This window comes from Arvicola amphibius, chromosome 1 (genome assembly GCF_903992535.2).
Source record: "Arvicola amphibius chromosome 1, mArvAmp1.2, whole genome shotgun sequence".
Lineage (NCBI taxonomy): Eukaryota > Metazoa > Chordata > Mammalia > Rodentia > Cricetidae > Arvicola > Arvicola amphibius.
In genome coordinates, this window is record NC_052047.1 from 131,184,498 (window position 1) to 131,209,377 (window position 24,880).

Genomic DNA, 24,880 nt, shown 5'->3' on the forward strand with positions numbered 1-24,880 from the left:
TAGCCTGGCACAGCATTCTCCCACCTCCTCCCTTCTCGATCTACTCATTCAGACATTTTCAGTTGTCACCCTCCATGTCCCTAACCTCCTGGAGGAGAAAGACCATCTGTCATTGGTTCTTGTGAATGATGATGGTGTATAATACTGTCAGTTTGACAGGGTCTTGAATCACCAAGGAGACAAGCCTCTGGGCTTGTCTGGGAGGGGCTTTTTTGGTTGAGTTAATTGAAGTTGGAAGGCCCACCCTAAATGTGGATAGTGCCCTTCAGTAGGCTGGGTTCTAAGCTGTGGTAAAGGAGAACAAGAGCTGAGCTGGGCCCTAGCATTCACTGCTCTCTGCTTGCTGACTGTGGCTCACGGGTGATAACTGTACATGGGGCTGGGGGCTCACGGGTGATAATTGTACATGGGGCTGGAGGCTCATGGGTGGCAGCTGTACATGGGGCTGGAGGCTCATGGGTGGTAGCTGTGCTGGGGGGGTGGCTGGGTTCTATCCCATGGCCTTTCTGTCACCACCAAAGTGACCTCATGATGTAGACTCCAGAGACGGGGAGATTGGAGGAGAGGGCTTTAGGGTAACTTCTGGACTCCAGCTCTGGCCCTTGGAAGAGATTTTCAGCTGAGGGGAGCTTAACCTCCTCACCTCTGTCTTGGGCAATGGAGACTGAACGCTAACAACTTAGAGATGCCACGGGATTTACACTTGTTCTCTGGAAAATTATGGGCCATCAGCTGTGGAGGAGAAAAAGAGTTTTTACAAAATGTTTTTGTGACCGTTTACATAAATGTAATGACTGAAGAAATGGTTCTTTCACAAAGCTGTCTTAGGCAGCTTCTGAATTTAAAATTGCCTATTGCCAAAAATGACTTTTTCCATAGCATCACGGCAGAGCATCTAAAAGATGGCTTTCCTGAGATTAGAAATAATTTAAACAATCTCATGCAAACACCGTATGTAGAACAACATTTATTTATTCAAAGGCACAAAAATAATAACAGTTTCCCTTTTGTATCTTTGGATGCCATATCGCAGAACTCCACCAGCCATGGAGAGAACATAATTCAGAAATAATTATACCCGTGCTAAGCCTGAATAGTCTTTTTTTCCTTGTCCTTGTTCCCCAAACAACACAGTACAACTTATTTTCATAGAATTTAATTGCATTGGATGCTATGAGGGGCTGGAGTTAATAAGATAAAGCATTCCACGTACCTGGAACACCCAGAGATTCGGGTAACTGTGTGTGTGTGGGGGGTGGGGGGTCCTGGGACCAACTACTCTCAGGTGCCAAGAGTGGCGGTATATATAAACAGATATGTAACTATATAGTTCTAGTTCGTCTCCTGTTGCTGTGGTAAGCGCCATGACCAAAAACAACTTGGGAAGGACAAAGGTTTTTTTTGGCATATATGTCCTGATGCCAGTGACATCACTGAGGGAAGTCAGGGTAAGAACTCAAGCAGATACCTGCAGGCAGGAGCTGATGCGGAGGCCTTGGAGCATGCACCTTACTGGCTTGCTCCCTGTGTCTTGCTCCTCCTGCCTTCTTATATAAACCAGGACTGCCTGCTCAGGGGTTGTATTGCTCATACTTGTCTGGACGCTTTCATATCAATCATTAATTAAGAAAATGCCCAAAGACACGCCCACAGGCCGATCTGATAAAGGCAATTCCTCAAGTGATTCAGTTTGCATTGAGCTAACAAAACTAACCAGCATATATATGGAGTCATATATACTAAAATGGTTTGTGATTGTATTTGTATATGTTTGCTACTATTCTTAAAGATCCTAAGTTTCTGCCCCCCCCCCATACTAAAAGCTTCGTGATTTACTTTTGTGCACTTTTATTTCCTCTTTGAGCAGAATGACATACCCTCCATGTATTCGGTGCCTGGTGGGCCACTGTGTCCCTGGATACAATGACAGCCTCTGGGCTGTCAGGTCACACACATGAAGGACACCATGGAAATGAGAGAACTAGATTTTAATTAAGAGACCAGTGCTAAGACCCCTGGTTTTAAATAAAGTCCAAATATCCTGACCGTCATGCCATTGCATGGGCTTTTGGCATGGAGATGTAAGTAGTAAAGACCAGGCATCAACATGGGTAGATAGTCTTCGACATCTTGCAAGACATTATATTAACTGTTAAAGAGAACTTTGGAGGAAAGGAAACTAATGAATTATTCTCCAGAAGTGCTTTATTAGAGGCGGAGAGGCTCATGACCATAGGCTGCCTTGATGAACCTGGAAGTGGGAGAGCATTGGACGAGATGTATTATGGCCATAGGCAGCCATGATGGGCTCTGAAGGGACGTATTCCTCCAGTTTCCAGAATGTTAGGAGAGATATAGTGTCAGACCCTAAGCAGCATGATGAGGTATTGAAGGGGGAGATCCTTCAGTTCCCAAACTGTCAGGAGAGAAACGGCACCATGGCCACAGGCTACTATCAGGGAACCAAAGGCCTGCACTGCCTCGGTTCCCTTGAGATCCTGAGAAAGAAGGCAGTTTCAGACTCTTATGGGCTTTCAGAGGTTGGGATGTGGACAAGTTCTATACCACTTGACCCAGCCTGGCCTAGCCTCTGTGCCAGGAGGCAGGAAGATACTACACAAAAGCAAAGTTGTAATTCAGAATCGTTTGCAGCTTGCTCTCAGCTGCAAGGCCACAGCAGGTGTGACCAGGGGTCCGGGAGCGAGGTTGCAGTGGTATGCATGTGCTGACTTCAGGGAGCAGCTAGAGGATCTGCTGTCTCAGTCTTCAGAAGGCTCAGGCCACGAGTCTGAGGAGTCCAACCTGCTTACTCAGTAAACTTTAAAAGAATTATTGTCCCAAGGGTGAGAAATATGTATGGCTGCTGTCACCATAACAATACCTATATATACCTCTGACCATACCTATGGTGATGGCATAAAAATGAGGCGAAAGAACTGATTCCCTTGCCCTTCTATTGGACTATATAGAGACTTCCATCCTTTCTGCCAATGCTTGCTGTGTACTTGGCTATGTCCCAGAGGTGTCATGCCATCATCTTGTTCACACTGGTGTCTTAGGTATTGTCTAAGAATCCTCATTTTACAGATGGGAAACCTGAGGCTGCCAAGGATGGAGCCAGATTAGAACTGACTCTCAAGATTTATGCACTGCCTCCTATGCCTTCTATGCTAGTAAGAAATGCTCATGGGTCTAATTCCTCCTGTGTGTGTGTGTGTGTGTGTGTGTATGTGTGTGTGTTTGCGTGCACATTTAAGTGTGCATGTGTGCAAGTTTCCCTCTGTATGTGGTCCTCCAGATTTGTTTATGTGAAGATGAAGCCCAGCTGAAAATAAGGTTATTTTCATTCATAATTCACCCACAACTATTTAAAATAAACGATTAAGCCCAGGGTTTGAGGCCACGACTTCCCTGCAGCAGCTTGTCCAGCACTGTCGGGTGTTTTGCACTTAGACCCTGCGACGGTGTCTGCTCAGCCAACTCACTGCTCAGCTGTGTACGGGTGAAAGGATAGGCATCCCTGAGATGCAGATCTCTTGGCAAATTTGCCTTACCATACCGTGAGCTGGGAAGTAGAGTGACAATTAACTATCTAATACAGCTTATGTGAAGGAGTATACACATTTCCACGTTCTCTGTTTAGTCACCGGTTCACAGGAGTCTGGCAAAAGTCACACATTCCTGATGCAGCTGAAGTGCAACCGTGCTTTGCGGGTTGTTTTCCACTGAAAGTCTGCAAGATTTAGCGGACTGTGCTAATCCCGCTGTAGTTCTTACTGTGTTCTATTGTGCAGATGCCATTTGCCAATGATGATTACGTAGCGGGCTTTTCAAAAGCCCACTGATGAATGGGGGACTCTTGGGCTAGGGTGATTCAGTTAAGGGACTGTCTGGGTGTGGTTTCATCTAATGGCATGTGTTTGGGGCAAATGGCTCATTTAGCAGATTTCATTAAGCTTGCTGTCTAACAAACAACGTTGGGCTACTGTATATAAAGCCTTATGTTGGGAACCCTGGCATCTAGAAGACGCAGAAGAAACCACCCTTTCCATTCAGGAGCAGGCCGTCTCCTGGGGAGGCAGGTGTGCAAACAAGGGAAGGTAGTATGAGGTGTGCCAGAGTATCCTAACTGGAGTCTTGGAGAGGTCCCGTCCTTGTCTTCCAGTATCCCTGCTGAGAGAGGATGCCCTGCCGCTGCTGGTAGGATCTGCCCCGGTGCAGATCCCAGAGTACAGGAGTTTACTTAGACGCTGGTCACAGGAGCTCCAGAAGGGGATGGGAAGAACATGACAGCCAACTGAAGCCCTATCATGGGCAACCCAGGCTCCATTCAACTGGGCAATTTTGAGGCAGAGCAAAGGACACCCCACATTGCTTTTCCCACCAAGAGCTAGATTAGGACACTTACCCATGGGTCACTGGCTCCAGGCATTGGTGAAGGAAGGTTCAAATTCACAGCATAACTGCTTTGCCTTGGAGGGAGTGAGAGAAAACCCTCAGGAGGAGGCTACGGTGTTGGCAGAAAGAAGCTTTGGGGTTGGTGTGCACAGAGGGTTAGGGTGTGAAAGTAAGCACAGGACACCGTTCTCTTCAGAAAGGTAGACCCAGGTATATAGGCTTGCCTGCCATAGGACACTACCCCATAATGACTGTTGATTGGAACAAGGTTGCACCTGATCAAGGAAGAAGCAACATTGATGGTTTGGCAAAAGGAGGTTCCCAAAAATGTGAAAAAGTGATCACAGACATGACAAGGTGGTGTGGATGTGGGGTTTCCAGAGTGGAATCTGGAGTGGGTGCTCCAGGAAGACTGGGGGAGCAGACAATCAGAGCTTTGAGGTGCACGAGTGTCTGTAGATAGAAGCAGCAGAATGTGAGAGCTTGTGGAAGTAGGGAGCCAGGGAGAAAGAGTTAGGAAACTCTGTGGGGGCCGGTGGCCTTGAATCTTTGCTTGATCGGGGGTGTTTGTGTGGCTCAGCTTTCCACTAACCCTGGTGACGCTGGCCAAAGTCCCCTCTGTGGACAACCCCTTTTCTGAAGCTGCTGCAGCAGGAATTGGCTTCTTGCAACCAATTGATCACTACCTAGGTTCACTAACACGGCCATGGACACAGGAAGTGGGCTGGGAATGCAGTCCCTCTGGGTCTGAGCGTCTGAGGTGGGGCTTTACCAACAGAGACGATGTCGCAGCTAGCCAGGCTCACAGGAATGGGGACATTTTCTATCTGCAGACAAACAACAGCCAAAGCTGCTCTGTTGAATTTTAGGTTGGCTTCTGACAATTGTTAACTGACAATTCTTATTGGTTGCAAATAACAATAGAGAGGTTTTTTATTGTTTTTTTTTCTGTTTGTTTTTAATCAAGGATTCAAATAGATACTATTGTATGTGATTTCCTCAGAACTTCAGCATCCCCCACCGGAGGAACGATCTTAAGACTCAGAAAGTAAGAAAACTTCTAAATCTTAGAAAACTGAACCATGTAAGAATCACAAGACTCCTGCTCCTTGCTCTCCAAAGTCAAATGGGAAGTCACCTTTGCTAGCCACAAGAGACTCTCTAACTGGCCCAGCTGCCTGGGATCAGTACAGGGGACTCAGGGATTGCAGATTTCTTGAGGCCTTGACCATGCTGGGGTGTGGGTTTTTTTTTTTTTTTTTTTTTTTTTTTTTTTTTGTGATACAATTGCCTTTTAGTAGCCTGATCCTAAAAGGAACCCTTCACTCATGCTTCTGCCTGTAATCTCAGACTCTCCAGTTCACTAAGACAGACTTGTGTAGAATCGTTTTTTGTGTGGGGGGGTGTGTGGCGTGGGGTGGGGTATTTTTGGTAGAGTGGGTAGGTTTGGCTTGTAATCAGGGTGCCTATCTGCACCTATCTGGCACAACTAGGCATCTGTTCACATTGCCCCAGGAAAAATCACACAGCGACACACTATCTGATGAGCCGCCTCTCATAGACCTAAGTAGAAATAAGCAGGGGGACCGGAGGTGTTTGCAGTTTTTTGTGTGTTTGCAGTTTAGGGCCCTGCCCAGCCACATTTTGCAACTTCAAGCTTCGAATTTGGGTTTCTCTCAAGGACTTCTTGCTTTCCATCATCAGAATTTCACATACATTTTCCACCCCACCCCAGGTGGGCAAGTAGGAACAGAGCAGGTCTTTGGAGGAGCCTTAGGGAGCTACTCCCTGTATGTAAATGAAGGTTTTTCTGGGTTTTTGAAAACTGTGTGTTTAATGTAGTCTCATAAATCACCATTTGGTAACTGAATAGCCTGAAAAGAGCCTCTGCTTTCTAACTATTAGAGAGTAAGTTGTTTGCAATAGGCTGAAATCCAAGGGTGTCTCACTGTGTGGGGCGAAGAGTCCTGAATTAGGAAGTTCAAGTTTTCATTCTTCTTGTGGTTTTCCTGCTGACAGGACTCTCTGGGTTGGGCAAGACATAGTCTTTGTGGCTCATGACTTCGTTGTGGACAGACCCGAAGAACTGGCTTTCTAAGGTGCTGTCTAGCTCTCAGGTGCAGATGCTCTGTTGAGCTATCAGAACCTCACCCAGGCCGGGCAGCGGTGGTGCACGCCTTTAATCCCAGCACTCGGGAGGTTGAGGCAGGCGGATCTCTGAGTTCGAGGCCAGCCTGGTCTACAAGAGCTAGTTCCAGGACAGGCTCTAGAAACTACAGGGAAACCCTGTCTCGAAAAACCAAAAAAAAAAAAAAAAAAAAAGAACCTCACCCAGGAAAGCCGAGGGCTTGGCAGATGCTGATTTGCACACACATTGGAAAGACGGAGCAAAAGGGCAATATGGGGAGAAATGGCCCGTGTGAATCTCAGCGAGCTAATGGCATCACGAAATGACAATGGCTGCGTCTATCTGTCTAGAAATAAATATAGTCTCTGGCCAAAGAGCTAATGGCTCTGAAGCACATTCTCCAAACTGCACACATGAGAAGTGCTTTATTTGTTCCTGAGGACATAAGAAGGAGCCTGTTATGGAACAGTGATGGAGAAATCATCACAATTATGAAATCCATTAGGAGACCTCATTTCCAGTGTGCTCACTAGGCTTGCATTTAATTGCTCCTATTTCAGGTGCTTGTTGAAAACATTCTATTGGGATGTCGTCTTCTCTCTGTGTTTTGGTCATAACTTAGCTCCTGGATAGTTAAGTGGTCCTCAAGAAAAGTCTCAGATATGTTCTTAACACACTGAACTTGGAGCTGATGGAGGTGGTGTGAAACCCTTAAGGGTAGAAGCATGAGTTGTAGGCACCTCTGACCAGACGATAGTAAAGGCTTTCTGAAGCTTAGGAATTCATTAGGACTGAGTGTGTATGTAAAATGAAGTTCATGTTTGTTTGTTTGTTTATTTATTTATATTGCCAAGGCTGTGGATTTGGAAAATAGCCTTTTTCTTAGACAGAAGTTGGTTGTAATGAGAAGCATGCATTTTCAAAACACCACTCATAGTATCGTAAGTCCTTGTGACTGCTGATGGAAATGAGGATGCCAAAGCTTGGGCATACTCAGCCCATGATGAGCTTGCTCTTAGTGTCCAAAGGCCAAGTCACTCAAGGTAGAGGGATGGAGTGTTCCTGACAGCTGTGTGTATGTTTCTTTCTTTCTTTCTTTTTTTTTTTTTTTTTTTTTTTTGCTCTTATGGGGGCCTATCACCCAGCTCCCAAATAAATACACAGAGGCTTATTCTTACTATGAATGCCTAGCCTTAGCTTGACTTGTTTCTAGACAGCTTTTCTTAAATTATTCCATCTGTCTTTTGCCTCTGGACTTTTATCTTCCTATATCTTTCTTTACTTCTTACTTCATGACTGGCTGTGTAACTGGGCGACTGACCCTTGGAGTCCTCCTCTCCTCCTTTCTTTCTCCTTCCAGTTATTCTCTCTGCCTGGCAGCCCCATCTGTCTTTTATCCTGCCTAGCTATTGGCTCTTCAGCTCTTTATTAGACCAGTCAGGTGTTTTAGACAGGCAAAGTAACACAGCTTCACAGAGTTAAACAAATGCAACATTAAAGAATGCAATGCACCTTTGCATCATTAAACAAATGTTCTACAGCATAAACGAATGTAACACATCTTCAACTACTGTTCCACAACACAGCATTGTATGAAAAGCTTGGTCAAGCCATTGGGACTCAGCTGGGGTCCTCTGGAGGATCAGTAGATTCTCTTAACTGCTGAACCATTTCTTTAGCGCTCCAATTTCAGAATGTTCATTTCCCTCTCTATTTGAAAATATGTATATTCTCACCTTGTAGAGGCAAAGTTACCAACAGTTCTATTCCTGGGGCCTCCTATCTGAAAGGGGCTCTGTCACCTTCTATCCTGAAGGTCAATGACCAGGCAAGGAGAGTCAGGATTTGAAAGAGGGAATTTCCAATCAGTCTTAAAAAAAAGGAAATTTGGGCTTTGGAAATAATAAGACATATCAGGTCTAATTGGTCCAGTGGACAAAGTTTATAAATAGAGGCTAGCCCTGCCTCCCTTAGACTCTTATTACAGAGCTGAGTTTCTACTCTAGTGGTTGGAGTCTCAGATGAAGTTGCCAGAATCCGTTTTGTTCTCCCGGACAGAGCCTGACACAATCAGGGAAGGGCAGAAGAGAAGTCAGCCTAAGTTACTGAACTTTCTGGGTGGTGTTCTACTAAGACAATGTACTGCAGATAGCAAACCACGTGCGGTTGACAGTATTTAGTTTTGCTTGCAAAATTCTCAAAATTCATGTTTAATATACTTCTAAGAACACATTGTAAATAGTAATATTTCTAATTCTGAGGATTGATAGCCATTTTTTTCCTTAGGGATAAATAGGTCAGTTCTCTTCTTTAGCATAATAAACAGGAAAATCCTTCTTTCTCCTCTGTTTAGCTCTTGTAAAAGGCCTCACATCCTCAGCATCAGCAAATCTATTTGTATGTTTATTTGAGACAGAGCCTCACTCTAGCCGAGGCTTGTCTCAAACTTGCAACTCTTTTGGTTCCAACTCCTGAGTGCTTGAATTATAGGCAAGTGTAACCAGACTTACATCAACCAATTTATTTGAAAAAAATATCTGCACATGTACTAAGCATGTCATCAACTTTGGGGGAATCACTATCCCACAAACAATATAGTATAACATTTATAATATGTCACACATACTCAATTGAGTCCAGAGATGGTTTAACACATGTGGGAGGTGGGTGGATGTTTGAAACAAACCTGTACCACTTGCTGTAAAGATCTTGATCATCTGTAGGTTTGGGTGTCCTCAAAGGTTATGGGAGCGATCCTACAAGGATATGGAGGGACAGCTATACTTATATTCAACACTCAGCACTTCGGGGGAGTGTGTCCCCAAATGGATGAGTCTGTCCTCATATTAAGTACTATCTCCACTATATTCTCTGTACCCATCATATTCTCCACTATGATAGTTAGGCATCTATCTATCTGAGGTAGATTTCCTGCAATTCAAATAAATCCTGACACCCCCTTCCTAGAGACAGCCTCAGATCTCACAGAATAATTAATTAGTTCCCTGAGTGTGTTCCCACCCTCTTCATATGCTAACCCCAAGATTTGCTTGTACTTCTGACTGAGGGACTACAAGTCAGGGCTTCCTGATTTATAGTGAGCCGTCTTCTGTTTGGAATTCTTATATTAACTGATTTTATATAAGGGGATAGGACAGGCGGTGGAGCCCATGTCCTCTGGTAGTTGAGAGTACCCTCCCAGAACCACTGTGTATTAAGAAATCTAGAGGCTCTCAGAACCTATTGTTGATGGAGTTTTATGGAGACTCTCTCAGATAAGAATGATCTACTAGTAACAAGAATCCTTTCCTGGAAGATGGGAGTTGGGATTGAAAATCCCATGCTTCTGAGGTTATCTGGTCTTCTTGGTGACCAGCCCTATCAAAGAGTCCAAACGTGACATCATTAGAACAACAAAATATGTACTTGTCCTCTAAGAAATCCCAAGAGATTAGGAGTTCTCTGTCAGGAACTAGGGTCAACAGCTAAATATTAGAATAAAAACCTCTCCTAGCACTTGGGCAATCAAACGGGCTTTTAGAGCTTCCTGCCAGAAACTGGGGCAAATGTCAAAATGCATATATTGCTTATTATAAGTCACAATATGCCATCTCGTGCATAGGGGACTGAGCTTAATGACAGGGAAAGACTGGGCTGTCACGTTCATTTTCTTCTGGAATTAATTGATTTTGAAGTGCTAGAGAGATTCATATAAATAATTGGTACCCGGGAGTTTACTCTTTCTGTTATTCTGGCCTTTCTAGGAGGGCCACAGCTCAGTCATTGTCTCTAAAAGTAAAAGGCAATGCCTGCCATGCAGTGGGGAACTCATGTGTGTGCAGACTGGTCACCCTGGGAAGCCAATGCTGTATAATGGTTCCTACTTTGTGCTTGTCACAGGCAGTGTAAACACTTAGAATACGTGGGGTCCCCAATCCAAGAAAACAGAAATGTTTGCTGATTTTTGGGTTGTTTTGAAAAAGGAAACTTGATAAACTAAACCAACAGCCTTGGATGAAAGGGCTTGTGCCCCTAGATAGTGTCATGCTCAGTATAGGGTGGCCATGAATCAGAGCACAGAAATACTGGGGCTCTCAAGGTTTTCAAGTCATTTGATCTTGGACAAGAAACAGACTTGTCCTCCTGTCAGAGGGCCATGGTCAGTATTAAAGTAAAAGAAAGCCACAGAGGCCAAATGTATGAGACAGAATAATTTCTCTGCTCCAATTAGCCACATTTCCCCACCTTCAGAAACCAAAGAAGAATTTGTATGTGTATGTATACATTATATGTATGAAGGTATGTGTGCGTGTATGTGTGCATGCGCTTGTGTGTGCTCGCACATATATGTGATATGGGAAGTTCTTCTGTATATGTGTTACTTTTATTGGTTAATGAATAAAGAATCTGCTTTGGCCTGTGCTGGGGCAGAGTAGAGCTAGGCAGGGAAAACTAAACTGAATGCTGAGAGAAAGAAGGCGGAGTCAGAGAGAAGCCATGTAGCCCAGCCAGAGACAGATGCCAGATGGAACCTTGCTGGTAAACCACAGCCATGTGGCGATAAACAGATTAATGGAGACAGGTTAGTTTAGGATGTAAGAGCTAGCTAATAAGAAACTAGAGCTCATAGGTCAAGCAGTGATTTAAAGAATACAGTTTTCGTGGGTTATTTTGGGTCTGGGCTGCTGCGAATGATCTAATGGCCTCCGCCTACATATATGAATGTGGTTCTGGATGTCAGAGGTCAGCCTTGCGTGTGTGGTAGTACTCTCCCCTTATATGTGGAAACAGGCTTTCTCACTGAGCCTGGAGGTCACAGACCAGGTAGGCTAGCCAGTGAGTTCTAGATCCTCACTTGGGTTGCAGGTGTGAGCCACAATGCCCAGCTCTTTATGGAGATACTGGGGATCCAAACTTGTGTAGCCCCACGCTTGTGTGGCAAGTACTTTACCCAATCCAACTTCTCAACACTGAGGAAAATTTAAAAAAAAAATTTTTTTTTTTTTTGAGACAGGATCTCACTGTGTCACCTTAACTGACCTGGAACTCACTATGTGTACAAGATTGGCTCCAAACTCTTAGAGATCCACCTGCCTCTGTCTCCTGAGTGTTGTGATCAAAGGCATGTGCCACCATGCTTGGCACAGCGAGGAAGACTTTGATCTTGGCTCCCAAGCTCTGGGTCTTACCATGTTCTACGTTCTAACACTGTCATTAATGTGTTACCAAATGGAGAGATTCAGCTTAGTTCTGAATTTCCAGTTAAAGGAGCTCTGCCTCCGGGGAAATAACTGAAATCAAACAGATGATGGTAATAAAGAGCATTTTTTTTAAAAAAGCACCACTTGAACAAATGAAGTTCTTGAAAGCTAATGGAAGCGCGCTGAGTGCGTTCCACTCTTCTGGAGATAAGACATGTAAGAGGCTTCAAATGTTATTAGTGCTGAGGGCTGGGACTGCACAAGAGGTAAGAGTGGATGATGTAGCCGAGAGACATGGATACCAGAGCACATCTATGTCTACATCCCTTATATCATAAAGCCATTAGACTTTAAAGTCATTTAGGAACAATGAGAAACCACCAGCCTGGTGGCTTTTAAGAAACAGAAAGTTTTTCTCTGTGGAGTCATGCTCTTTCTCAGTCTCTAGCTCCTCTTTCTTTTGTAACTTACTATCCACACTACACACACACACACACGAGAGAGAGAGAGAGAGAGAGAGAGAGAGAGAGAGAGAGAGAGAGAGAGAGAGAGAGAGAGAGAGAGAGAGAGAGAGAGAGAGAGAGAGAGAGAGAGAGAGAGAGACAGACGGAGGGAGGGAGGGAGGGAGGGATTTTATTTGAGTGGCTTACAGGCTCGACCTAGCTAGTCCAACAATGGCTGACTGCCAATGGAAAGTCAAGAATACAGCAGTTGTTCAGTCCTCAAGACTGGATGTCTCAGCTGGTCTTCCGTATAGGCCAGAGTCTTGAAGAAGTCAACTCCAACATCAGTGAAAGAACGGACTTCCCAGTGAGAACCAGAGCAAGCAGGCAGAGAGCAGGCTTCCTTCTCCCATGTCCTTATGCAGGCCGCCACCAGAAGGTGTGGCCCAGATTGAAGGTGGACCTCCCCACCTCAAAAGATGTGGATTTAAGGTGGGTCTTCCCACTTCAAATGATTCGATCAAGAAAAATCCCCCACAGGTGTCCCCAGCAGCTTGGGTTTTAGTTTCTTCCAGACATAGTCAAGTTGACAGCCAAGAGCGGCCGTCACTGTCACGTACTGCACAATTATCAAGATGCAGCTGGGATGCCGATCTGTTTCCTGGCTGCCTTCCCATCTTATTTCCATCCCTCGTCCCTCCCACAGGATCCATCATCACCTTCAGTAACACTTTCCTGGAGCTCTGGGCTTAGTATGTCCCGCCATCATCTCCAGCATCCATGGAGTTGGGGTCTTTTATCTGTCTCCTCTACAGCGAAGCCCAGGCCTTGAATCTTATGGAATCCCATGGCACATTTTAAGCAACAGTGATGAATGCATTATTCTTTAAGTACTTCTGATGTAATTATTTACAGTAGGACTCAGGAATTGGTTTACATTTTTTTTTTTTTTTGATCTCCTGGAAGTAATGGCAACCTGCCGGTCAGATCAGAAGGGAGAATGAATCAATTTGGAGATTTTCCTAAAGGTTTCACAGATGATGGATAAATGCCTGCATGGTGGAGCTGAATACCTGCTCAGACTCCCCAATTTTTTCCTCTCTAGTTCATTCCTTTTCTTATAAGCACCTTACTTAGTCTACCACATATGGAGGGGTTTTGAGGTTGAGCCCAGGGCATTGAGCCTTCTATGAAAACACTCTACTACTGAGATAAAGCACAGTGAGAGAGGCCCTCACTATGTATCATCCGAGTCTGGTCTGGAACTTCATATGTAATCCATGTTGGCCACAGACGTGTGATCCTCCTGCCTCAGCCTCCTGAGTGCTGTGATAACAGTGTGAATTACTATCCCATGCTGTCCAGTTCCCATTTCCCTTCTGTGGAGCAATAAGAAAGAGAAACTCCCAAGGGCAGTTTAGAGATTTTCAAGGTCAAATCCTTAAAGGGGCTTTTTAAAAAGGAGTTACGGCTCAGGGAGATGGCTCAGTTAGCAGAATAGCTGCTATGTAATTATGAGGTCTTGAGACTGGATCCCCAGCACTCATGTAAAAAGCTGGGTAGTAGAGACTCTCACCTGTAGTCCCAGCACTAGGAGGTAGGGGAAGCCTCTGAGTTCTCTGGTGAGTCATTCTAGTCAATCAATGGGCTCTAGGTTCATCAAGAAACTGTCTCAAAAAAAAAAAAATAAGGCAGAGAATGATCGAGGAAGACATCTGACATTATTTGCCAATGTTAACCTCTGGCCTCCACATGTATGCATATTATACAGACACACACAGACACATGCACACATACACACAACCCCCTCCACACACACAGAGGGGTGGTAATAGAGAAATGAGTCAGAATCTCTTTCTCTGGGTCTTTGCAGAGAGGGAGAGAAACAGAAGAATAGGAAGAAATGATGGTTCTTGACTGTAATCCCAAATAGGAAAGACTGAATCAATAGGACCTGCAGCCAGCTAGAGGTATATGAAAAAAATTAATCAACCAACAAAAAAAAAAAGAATATGAAGCTGACTCTTATATCATTTAAGAAAGCTTAAATGTCTTCCAGTTCCCAGAATTCCAGAGTTCCAGAGAGAAGAATGACTGACAGGGTCTAAATGAAGATTTTCAACCATAAGAACCACATACTTTACATAATTTATGTGCATGCATATTTGCCTGTGCACATGAGTGTAGGTACTTGTGGAGGCCAGAAGAGGGAGCCAGATCTTCCTGGAGCTTCAAGTAGGCAGCTGTCAGTGGCTCAGTGTGGATGCTGGGAACTGAACTCAGGTCCTCTTCAAGAACAATATTCACACTTACCTGCTCAACCTTCTCTCCATCACTGCACACACACTCAGCAAATGCTTTCTCTTATTATTTTCTGCTCGGTGTCCCTGGGATTTAGCCATGTTTGTAGTTTTTCAAACCTGCAGATGTTTTAAACTCAGGGCTTTTTGATCAGGAAGGGAGCTTGCTTGGAAAATCTTAGACTATCCATATATTCAAAACCAAATGCATCAGTTTAATCAATAGAATATTTTTTTCTTTTTAATTTAAAGATTTATCCTGATGATTTTGTTTCTATTTTGGAGGACGAGGAGCTAAAACATGGGCACAAAGCAATGACTGTTATTTATTTTGTCTGAAAGAGACATCACATTGGGTTCTAGTCCCACCCAGATCAGTGGGTTCTCTTTTTGTGTGTGAAACTATTAGAGATTCTGGAATCAACATGGTAAAGAATATATATTTTTTGCTATGTTTAATATTCACTTTACAAAATTACCATAAACTATGAATAAACATGAACAGGGATGTTAGTGTGGTTATCTTCTCAAATCCTCAGGCTGTGTATGTGGAAAGCCAATTATTCTAACAGCCTTAATAATTTCTAATTCTTCTCATAAAAAAAAAGGAGCTGAGAAGGAGCAGCTTGGGATGAGTTTTAAATAAATAAATCTGTTTTCTGTGAAGATTTTTCAGGAATAATTTTATGGGGTGAGAATTTTTAAAACTTGTGATTTTTTTTCCTATATGAAGAGACTGGCTCATTTCACAAAGTGTGTTGAAGCAGTTGGGAAGACGGAACCACACGCAAGTGAAAATGATGGGTTTCCACAGGAGAGTCATCTAAAGTCTTCTGGGCTGGTAAACAGCAATGAGCAAGGATTTCTGTGGTGTGCTGGATTACAATCCGGGTAAAGGCAAGGGTTGTAGGCTGGGTCTACTTTTAGTCTCTCGAGGAACCTGCATGCCAGTTTCCATAGTGGTTGGGTTAATATGTGGAAGTGTGGAGGAGATCCCTTTGGTCTGCTTCCTTGCTGGCATTCATTGCTTGTTTTCTTAATGGCTTCCATTCTGAGAAAGGTGAAATCTCTGTCAACAGAAATGGACAAAGAAGATGTGCTGTATACACACATGGATGTCTTTTTTTAGGCATAAAGAAAGAATGGAATTATGTCATCGGCAGGAAAATGGGTATAGCTGGAGACAATCACGTTAAGATAATTAAGTCAATCTCAAAAAGGCAAATAACATGTTTTTTTCTCATTTGTGGGTCCTAGATTTTTATATAGATGCACAGAATCATACATGTGAATATGATCTAATATGAAATGAAAGCAGAAGTGAATTTTTCTAGAGTAACTAAGGGACTAGAGAAGGCTATGAGAAGGGAGGAGAGTGTGGTATGTGGGGGAAAATATTCTTAAATTACATTATATACCCACATAGGAATATCCTTCAGTAGCTCCGTACCATGCTTAATGACAGAAATTGAGCAGAACAACAACAACAACAACAACACACACACACACACACACACACACTCACACACACACTTTAAAAAGGCGATATTTGGGGTACCAAGGCAACCCCTAACATTGCAGGGACCTGTGACCAAGGCTGACCTAGGTGGACCCATTGGTCTGAAAAATTTTCTCTGTTCAGTTTCATGTCAAGGTTCCTTTTATCTCTTGAACCCCAGAGAAGTAGTGTGTCACCACCCACAGGTATGGCTGACTTTGCTCCTCTTTATGGTGTGGGCAGATTGGCTCCCTGAACCAGAAACATTGAAAGAGAGATTGAATTATGAGCAGTTATGCTGGCACAAACAATGGCTCAGCCTGGACCAGCCCTGACCAGGGACTTGTGCTTTCTGGAAAGATGGATCCTGAATGTGTCTCTGAATTTGCATCTATCCTGAATTTTTGTGTAGTTCTTTTGACAAACTTTATCACGGTATACTTTTTCCTTATTAATAAATGTATTTTTGATCAAACTCCTAGGTTCTCATTTCTATGTAAATTGTCTTTGAGATGACAGTTCCCACAGCATGTAGAATTTCCTTCTAGAGTTTTCTGACCTTTGACCAATAGTATGGTAATACATTTTAATAATGGCTTCTGATCGGAAGATTTTGGAGTACAGAGCTAATACTCTACCTCTGATTTGTCACTCTTCTGAAAATGCTTAGGTATACAACAGGTGCTGAAGAAATGAAACTAGAAATCTTACCACACTGCTGATGCCATAGGAAAAATACTTCTTTGCAGAGACAGCAATAGACGCGGGACAGAAATGCCATTGGGATGGGGATTGTATTTTACCTGTGGTGTGGCAGAAAATGTGAGGCATGCTATTGAAGGTGTCAGCTCTTTCATTCCTGTCACACCTCAAAGCCACTTATTTGCCCCATATGCTTGGGTAGCAGTGTTCTTGTGTGACAGTAACAGGGTTGATGGAGGACCGTTAATAAAGAAACTGCCTTGGCTTTTTGATAGGGCAGGATTTAGATAGGTGAAGTAGACAGAACAGAATTCTGGGAAGAAGGGAAGTGAGGCAACCGCCTCAAGCAGTCGCCATGACTCTCCTCTCTGAGATGGATGCAGGCTAGAATCTTCCCAGTAAGCCACCCCTCATGTTGCTACACAGATTACTAAATATGGGTTAATCAAGATGTGAGAGAATTAGCTAATAAGAGGCTGAAACTAATGGGCCAGGCAGTGTTTAAATGAATACAATTTGTGTGTTGTTATTTTGGGGCATAAGCTAGCCAGGCAGCCGGGAACCAGGCGGGACGAAAAGCAGGCCTGCTCGCCTCATCACTACACAGGGTGGGACTCATTGTTACCTGTTTGGATTGAGTGTGTGCCAGTCTTGTTTCCGGAAGGGAAAGAGCCCAGGATGTGAGAGCTGCCACCCAAGGGCTGGGCCCCTGAACCCCATACTTGCTTCTGTGATGGCAAGCATGGAACCTCATAACTGGAAAGCCAGCTATGATCCTCAGTGTATGCTTCTAAAATTTGTGATTTTTAGGAACACACAAGATTCCTTATAATTCTCTCTTCCCTGTTCTTTTTTGATGCTGTTGTCTAGTCCTCTTGCCTTCCTGCATTGAAATGTCTTCCTGAATGTCTGTGAGAGGCATAAGTCTGTATGACTGCACTGGATATGCTCGAGACAAATTTTCCTTTCTTTCAGCACCACAAAATAACTACGTGGCTCTGCTGTTCCATTAAAACCACATGACATTATCGCGTATATAAAAAAATCAGACAATAACACAGAAATGACAGGCAATGTTAACGAATCTGACCACCTAGAAATCAAGCTTTTGTAATAACTGCTGGACGTCATTCTATACAAATAAAAAGGATGGTAGATGGAAAAGAACAGTTTAGGGAAAGTGGAATTAAAATGGGAATTTAGTATATTTGTCAAGCCTATTAAACACTTACTTACTTAGACTTACCTGGAAAGGGTAAAATAAAATGAAAAGAGCCATTGGATTAAAAAATAGCTCTGTGCTGTTTCTCTTAAAGCAAATATTCATTGAGTGAGCATGTGAATGCCTCTGTATTGGTTTTTCTGAATTACTTTTGTTCTTCAAGCTGAGGTTATAATTTGGCCCTGCAAGGCCTTGGAAATTCGGGTGGATTTTATATTTGCTCATGGATTATTAATCCTTTTGTAAACATTTGTTGAGACATTGTTTTTCATACACTAGGCCAAGGGTTGGAATGCAGTAAGCGTGTTTTCCCTCCTCTCCGGAGACCTGCTGCAGGCTTCAAGGCTCCTGCTATCTAGTCCCACCTTTGCCCATTGTAGCCTCATCACCCACGGCTTTGGTCCTTGCCTGGGACCTCTGCAACAGTGGCTCATGTTTTTCTCTTTAATTCCCTTTCCTGCCTTAAGAATTTTGAATCTGTTGATTCTTCCAATGAATTGTCTTCTTTATTCTTTTGCCTGACTTCTGTGAATTCTTTCTGCTCCAAATATTGTTTCCTGGGGGAAACCTTCCAGAAGCCTCTAGAATAAATGAGATCCTTTAGTTGTATAGCTATTCTTTTTTTTTGTTTGTAGGGATGTTGGCATTGTGGTGGTTTGAATAAGAAATGTCTCCGTGGGCTAAAGCATTTGAAGACTTGGTTGCCAGTTGGTGGCACTCTTTGAGGAGGTGGCAAAGCCTTGCTGGAACAAGTATTTCAACAGGGACGGGCTTTGGGAGTTCATAGGCTTGCCTCTCCTCCAGTTTGCTGTAGTGTGTGGAGCTGCAGGCAGGCCTGCTTTTCATCCTGCTCGGCTCCCAGCCACCGGCTAGCTTATGCCCCGAAATAACAACATACCAATTTTATTCTTTTAAACACTGCCTGGCCCATTATTTTCAGCCTCTTACTCACATCTTGACTAACCCATATCTAATAATCTATGTAACACCACGAGCCATGTCTTACTGGGAAATATTCAGCATGTCTGACCTGGTGGCTAGCTTCATCGCATCTGGCTGAGGAGAGGCACGGCAGTCTGACTAACTTAGAAGAGGCATGGCATCTGACTGAGCCTTCTACCTCACTTCCTTTTTCCTGTTCTGTCTACTCCACCCACCTAAGGGCTGGCCAAGGCAGTTTCTTTATTAAAACAGAAGACCTTCCCACATCATTTCCCCTTTTTCTGTTTAAACAAAAAAGAAAGGCTTTAACTTTAACATAGTAAAATTACATATAACAAAACAGTTATCAAGTAAGAATTACAATTACAGTATTTATATCTACTTTATCTTTTATCATAACTAAGGAAAACTATAACTATCTATCTATTCTTCTTCAGCTCCATCAAAGACTCCAGAAGGACACAATATTACCTAAGTAAATAAGAAATATGCAATTTCCAAACTCTAGAAATGATAGAGACATCTCACTGCCTGGACAGTCACCCAAAGTTCTTTTGTATTGTTGGGGCATCTATCTTCGGCCTATAGGCCCACAGTATCCAGCAGACTTTCCCATGAAGCAGGAAATTTCAAAGACAGTTCAGTCAGTATCTGCTGTGTCCTGTAGAATGTCTCGCAGACTATTTCATGAGTCAAGAACCCCAAAGAATCATCTCACATTTAGGCAAGTTCAGCAGTCCTCTCTGTGGGTTCTCTGTGTCCAGTTTATGCAACAGTCTAAGCAAGAGCAGTTTCTTGCCCAATGGCTATCAAACTCCATAAGTAGCCTCTTAGTTGCCCATCTTCCTCTTGAAGTAGCTTGTGCTGCCAGGAGCAGATGTGTCTCATTGTCATGAAAAGTCCTAACTTATTAAAACATTAAATGCCATGTTCTGTAGTCTTGGAAAGATATAAAGAATGTATATCTAACTGAAATATATCTCTATATATCTAGAAAATCTAACTAACATGACTAAGCTTTACTATTATCGATGATTATCCATTAACAACCTATATTTCTTAATTATACATTACATTTTTAAAATGAACTACACAATCACAATACCTTAATCAAGATCAGAAATACATATACATATAACAAAATTGACCTTAAATTTAAATCACTAAAGCAAAATCCATATAAATGCAAATTATTCATATCTATATCAGTTTGCTTTATGTTTGTGGTTGAGGACGAGATCTCTCAACCCCTCATGCCACTTGGGGCCATACCTCCCTTTACCTACTGGAACCATGAGCCCCAATAAACCCTTCCTGCTCTAAATCACCTTGGTCATGGTGTGTTATTGCAGCAGAGGAAAAGGAACTGAGACACTTGTATGTGCTTACTTATTTCTGTGGTAACTTGGCTTTCTTTCCCTCACACTGCACTAGTACCTGTGAGAAGAATCTCTAAGCCTTAGCTATCAACCTCCAGTGCCAAGAAAGCCTGGCCATATAGTAGCAACTCTATAAACGTTTAGTTTGTTTATGACGTGTAACAGGAGCTTGGTAGCTGGGAATTGATGCAGTCTGTCAAATTATTTGTGAGAAGTATTCCAAATGACTTTAGATATATTTAACTAGCTACCAAGAGAATGAAATTAGAGAGAATGGCTCATAAACATATATATATGTATATATATATATGTATATACATATATATATGAAGAAATAAATAAAAATCCCTTCAAAACAACAGAAGAGAAAAAAAGAAAACATCAGCAAAGAAAAAAAAACTGTGGTAACTAGGAAACATAAAATAAGATTGTGGAAATAAATGGATTATATTAGTGTTCATAAAAAATGCAAATAGATTAAAATTCCCATTTTGATGGCCGAGACTTTAAAATATGCTAGATTTTAAAGTGTATATGTAATTTGGCTAAAAAGAATTAAGTCGATGCCCACCAGGGGCTGTGTCCCGCATTAGGAGGAGACAGCAGGGGCTGCCCAGCGCCATTGAGACAGTGGGAGACAAAGACCCACACATCTGCCTGACGGTCTCTGCCCTGGGCGGGGAGGGGACACCATGAGCCCACCAGGCACCTCAAAGGTGGAGCTATGGTGAGCAAATTTAGCATCTGAAGATCTGAAGAGGCGAAGGCAGTGAGGAGTAGGCTCAGGTGAATGACCTGCTTGCCCCCTGTGGCCACTGTGTGATGTCCGGGCGTGGGCAGCTGCCAAGGGCCACATCTGTGCCTGTGGTCCTGATCTCTGTGGCTCCTGTTACCACGGAAGGCCAAGAGGATAGGCTGCACCGAGTTGCCCCCCCCCACCCCCGCTGCTAGCCACAATGCTAGTGTGTGAGAACTGGCCCTTCCCCAGCACAGGCACTCCAGGGAGCAGCAGGTCCTGCATTTCTCCTGGGCAGTATGGCAGAGCTGACCCAGTGGCTGGTGCGGGCTAGATGGTTCTGGGGGCATGAGAGAGGGAGAACTGGCCTGCTCCCCCTCTTGCCATGCTGTGGCAAGAGCCTGGGGGAGATGCCCCACTCCCTTGCCCACTCCACCTGTGGCAGGTGGGATAGCTGGCTCCGAGGTCACAAGATTGAGATAGCAGGCACTGTCTCACCAGCTGCAGCCCTGTCCAGAGTGGAGCACAGCAGAGCTGGCCCTGGTGGATAGATGTAGGTGAGCCAATCCTGAAGGCCTGAGAGCAGGAGAACTGGCCCCACCCCCTGCTGCTTACTGCATAGGGTTAACTCGCCAGGGTTATGTTGGTGTTGAGGATGAGGGAGAGCTGGCAGACTGACCAACCCAGCAACCACCCAGGCCCAGAACCAGGGCTATGAATTGGCCCACCCCAACATCCACCCCATCTATGGTCAGCTGGAGCAGGTGAAGGGGCCAGTCTTGCAGTCACAAAGCTGCAGGATCTCCAGGACGCAGGACAACAGCAGGATATCCGAGTCCCAGTGAGAACCCAGTATTGATGATGTAGCAGAAAACAGAGGCTTCAAACTAGACTAATGACTCATTGCAATGAACAGTTGCAAGGGAAATGTATGGGCTAAGGGGTATGCTGTGTGACTCACTGTATCACACTAGAGTTTCCACGATAAGATTTTTCTTTCCTTTTAAATATTATTTTGTTTTATCTGGTTGGGGGGGTCACAAGGGCAAAGTTAGATGTGGAGGAACAGGAAGATGGGTGGAATCAAGATTCATGATATGAAATCTACAAAGAGTCAATAAAAAGTTAACTTTAAAATCAGTCAAAATTATAATAGCTGTTGCAATTAAAATAAGTGAAACACATTTTTTCATATCAGCACAGACAAATCTAGAATAAAATGTTGAATAAAGAATCCCAATTGCTCAATGAAATATAGATAGACTACTGTCATTTATCTATATTCAAAAATATACCAAATAGCATAGTAGGCATGTGTTCACACACACACACACACACACACACACACACACACACACACACACACACACACACACACACACACACACACACACGAAAGAGAGAGTAGGAGGTAGTATGCTAGGGACATAATTCCGTGGGGAGAATGCTTGGCATTCATGAAGCCCTGGATCCCATCCCTATCATTGCGTGAGCCAAGAGGTGTGAACATGCCTGTAATTACAGCATTTGAGAGGCAGAAATAGGCCATCCTTGGCTGCTGAGTGAGTTTGAGACCACCCTGGGATACCCAACACCAGATCTAAAGAAAAAAAAAAACCAACCAAGCAAATAATCAACAAAATGTGAACAGGCCATACCCTATTCAAGATAATGGTTGCCACTGGGGAAAAGTCAAAGGAATAAAACCAGGAAGTGCACAAAGAACTCAGAAAGAACAAGCAGGGGACCAAGCATTCAAGGCCACCTGGGATTCACGATAAGTGTCAGATCAGCTGGTTGTACCAGTTACTTTTTTTATTGTTGTGACAAAACACTGTGACCGAGACTCTTTGTAGCATGCAGAGTGTCTTTGGGGGTCTTTGGGTTTACGGTTCTAGAGGGATAGCACCCTGTCAAGGAGAGGAAGTGGTGAGCACAGCAACTGGAGCAGCAAATAGAGATTCACATCATGAACAGCCCAAAGCAGAGAGAGCACACTGAGAGCAGGCTGAGGGTGTAAGCTCTCAAAGCCCACCTCTGGTAACAACTTCCTTCAGGAAAGCTGAACCTCCAAAGTTACTTGGAAAGTCGCCACCAGCAGAAGCCCACTGGGGACATTCAAACTGGCACAACTGGGTTACCTGCAAGACTTTGTCTCCAAATAAAGAATCTATATACAAACCTGGAAAAGACAAGATTCATGGATTTCTACAGCCTGGGCATTGGAAAGGTTTCATCCATTGCATTTCTGTATGTATGAAAATCATAAAGTATGGTGATGCTTCAAAACAGCCATTCTTTTGTGTCGCCAGGCCCGGGAATGGCCAAAATGACGGCTCCGCAGTGCCTTCCAGTATGGATTTTATTTAAGTCCTTACATGACTTGAGAAGCACCCTCTTTCTGGTTGTGGGGAAGCCAGAATAGCCTGGGCCATGCTGCTGCCGAAGACTTCAAGGGAGCAGTTAAATCTGGGGCTGTCACACGGAATTGGTGGCTTCTGCGTGAGCCATCTGCTCCTGCCGTGGCACATCCCATCCAATCCTGCCTGCCTGGCAGGGTCTCACTCCCGTCATTATCCTTCAAAGAGCTCTAGATTGGAATTTTTAAATTTTTCAATTGATGCATGGGGGGGGGCGATTATTGGTGGATGGATGGTTGCAGATGACATGTTTCACCCCTGACCTAGTTAATAAGTGAGGGAGGGGCCTATGAAATACAATGACATGCTACTTCAGAGTTGTACCTGGTTGGGCTCTGTGGGTAGATATTCCTCTGCCACAGAACGATCTCTATTTCTTGCCAATATATTATTTTCAGTTTCTCTTAATGCTCCATCCTGAATCAGAGAGAGGAAGTAATTGGGTCAGCTCATCTCTGCTTTGCCAGGGCAGGTGATGTGCGACAGCTTGCTTTCCATGGTGGTGCCCAGGTGTTTAATAACGAGCCTGTGCACTGTGCAATTATTTTGATAGGGGGGAGAAAATGGTAAACAGCATCCAGCCTCTACTCCGAGGAGGCTTTCACCGCAGCTGCTCTACATGGGGTCCTAGGGGAACTGGACCAGTCTCCACATCTGCATGGAGGATCTTTGACTGAAATTCCCTTGCAAGTCAGGCGTGGGAAGGGACTGAATGCCTCCAGGGATGAGCAAGGCCTCTAGTCACCTTTTCTTTGAAGTCTTAGCTCTACCCAGATGTGGCCTACACAGAGGAAGAAGCATCTCATTAGAGGCCTATTTGGGGCAATCTTGATTAGATGTTCTGAGGTTCTTACAGTACTTGACAGATGATGGTATTTATAGGTAAAGTGTCTCCAGGAACTGGACCAGTCTTGTCTAACTACGGGTCACATGACTTTTAGCAGCTGTATTTATTCTTACTGCACAGGTATCATTTTATATTGTAATGACTTATTTGATTCTCCATACATACTCAGCCCTTTGGAAACAGGGATTTATCTTATCCACCACCACTCCCCCAAGGACCCAAGCAGTACTTGGCTCATAGCTAGGGCTTTTTAAGTATTTTTATTACATTTTATTTATTTGTGTCTGTGTGTAGCGGGCGGGGTGGTGGGGTCGTGATGGATTGCTGGCCAAGGTACACATGGAAGTCAGAGGACAACTTTCAGGACTCAGTTCTCTCTTTTACCATGTGGGTCTCAGGAATCAAACTCAGGTCATCAGGCTTGGTGACAAAAGCCTTTACTCACTCGTCCTGTGAAGATTTCTGAAGGCATAAATTAGCCTTGACCTTGGGACCTCAAGGAAGCTATGATGTCTTAATGGGTAGAGACACCATGGTTAATTAGGTGACATACTCAAGAAACGATACACATTTCACTAATTATTCATTTGATAGCAAGTTGCATATTTCTGAGCTAGTTAACCACAGTGTTAGGGAGGGAACACAAGGGAAGACAGAGTCCTTG